Source organism: Quercus suber, unplaced genomic scaffold (genome assembly GCF_002906115.3).
Source record: "Quercus suber isolate HL8 unplaced genomic scaffold, Cork oak 2.0 scaffold_98, whole genome shotgun sequence".
In the NCBI taxonomy this organism is placed as follows: Eukaryota; Viridiplantae; Streptophyta; class Magnoliopsida; order Fagales; family Fagaceae; genus Quercus; species Quercus suber.
In genome coordinates, this window is record NW_027069563.1 from 1,431,641 (window position 1) to 1,434,053 (window position 2,413).

The following is a 2,413-nucleotide window of genomic DNA, read 5'->3' on the forward strand; positions in this document are numbered from 1 at the left end:
AAAAAAAAAAAAAAAAAAAAAAAACCCAGATCGCAACCAGAAGAACCCAGACCTCTTCCTTTAGGCATCGGTCACAACGAAAAAAAAAAAAAAACACACACACACACACACACACACAAAACCAGCAGCAAACAATGAAACCCACCATCGAAACAAAATCCGACCCAAACGTCGGAAACTTGAACCAAAAACCCAAATAAAATAAAAAACAAAATAAAACAAAAAAACAAAAAATAACCCACCAAAATATGAAAGCAACCCAAACCAACCAAACGCCAGCCACCAAACCCAGAATTTTTTTTTTTTTTTTTGTGTGGAAAACTTACACTAAAGTACCTTGAGTTATAAGGAAATCATAATGATCCTAAAGTTTCACAAAAATGACAATTCCTTCCCTAAGTTCGTGATGAAGTTAATAAATATAATGAAGTCCTATTTTAAATTTGAGTTACCATATTTTTTGTGGACTAAGTGTGCGTTTGTTTCAGCTTTAGAGAGTGTTTTTAGCACTTTTTGCTACCGAAAATCCAAACTTCGTGTTTGGTGTAGTTTTGGAAACATGCTTTAATAAAAAGTCCAATATTGCAAAAAGCTGAGAAAGCCACCGATTGCAAAAAGTTGTGAAGCGCGTTTCATATGTTACCATTGGAAGTTCAGGGAATTTCCCAAATTTCCCATAGTTCTTACTAAAAACCCAATTTTATCCTTTTGTTTAAAACACAAATTTACACAGTGAGAAGTGAGAACCATGGATCACATATTCACAAATCTAAAGTGCAGCAACAACCCTAGATTCACAAATAATTATGACACTAAAAAAAAACCAAACACAAACATTATTAAAATAATACCAATAATATGTTTTATTATTTTTATTAGTAAGTAGTTTTTTTTAGTAAGTATTATTAAGTAGTTAATTTAAGTATGAATTAAACTCCCTTATATATACATTGTCTTTTTTGGTAATTTACAACTCAAACGGTCACTTTTGTAAGTGATAACTAAATATTCAGTTTTTTTAAAAAGCACTTTTTAACAGTTTTTCAAAAAAACTCAATTTCATACTGTACTTTTTAAAACCCACACTTTTTCAAAAAGTATAGTATCAACAAGTTGAACTAAACTCACCCTAAATTGCCTTTGGTTGACCGATAATTTCCCTAATTTGTCATTAGTTTGTCGATCAGATCCTTACTTTGGCCTTCGGTTGTCTCATTCACCCAGTTTTTCAAAAATTGTAATGTTTCATTGGGTGACTCAAGGGTAAAATACATGTTATAATGTTCATTACAAAAATGAGAACTAAATTCGTTATTTTTGCAAGCTTAGGGGCCGGGTCACTGTCATTTCCTTGTATCTCAATACATGATATAATTTTCTTTCTTCATATTTTTCTCTTTATTTGGAACTTATAATGAATTATAAAAGGCAAAATAAAGTTGAATAGATTCTACATTTTAAGTTATTGAATGGAAATGAGATTTTTTTTTTTCTTTTGAATCTTTGAATGGAAATGAGATTGAAAAATAATGTCTTATGGATAAATTGTAAAGGATTTTCGCTCTCTTTTCCTCTTTAATAATTTAATAATTGGAAATGAGATAATTTGAATCATGGATATCTCTATTAAAAACACCAAAAGATGTCAAGTGAGTTATAATGATATTGTCATATTTTCTTTCCTTTTAGATCAAAGAAGGTTAAGCTCTCTCTCTCTCTCTCTGCGCATAAGGTCTCTTACTTACCACTTGCAAAGGGTTGTCTCAGACTACATTAAATCCAAAAGAAAGTAGAAATTATTTTTATCCCAAAAACAAATTCAAATAAGACGTAATCCAAATGTAAAAGTTTCCATTAAAAAATATGTTGGCAACGGCATTCTCAGTTAAAATAACATGATTAAGGCTTGCTTATGTGTACATTCTTGTTTTAAGTAGCTGGAGATATGAAGGTGCCTAAGGAACATATCGCTCTCATTTGTTCTGTTTTTTCAACTAATGCGGCAACATGTTGAGACTTCTATTGATTCACACATTTTCAGGTGGGAATGGAAGACCAATATATATCAATTTCGGCCTTGCAATAATTAGATTTTCTGTGGGAATGGAAGACATTGCAAACTTAAATAGTCAAAAGGGACATTGATTTTGCCAAAGACATGCATTTGTGCAAAAGGGATCATGCTATATCATGCTATGCTCTTGGGTTGGGTCATTGTTTTTGTTGTTAGTTAACTTCCCAACGTATCAATGCTATCATTGTTCTTATTACAAAATAACATGCTTATTAGTTCAACCAATAATACCTTAACTTATTAGTCACCCTCACATCTACATCTACATCTACATCTACTTATACCAAGGGTTAGGCGGTTCCTGCTTACCAAAAAAATAAAAAAAAAAAGGGTTAGGCG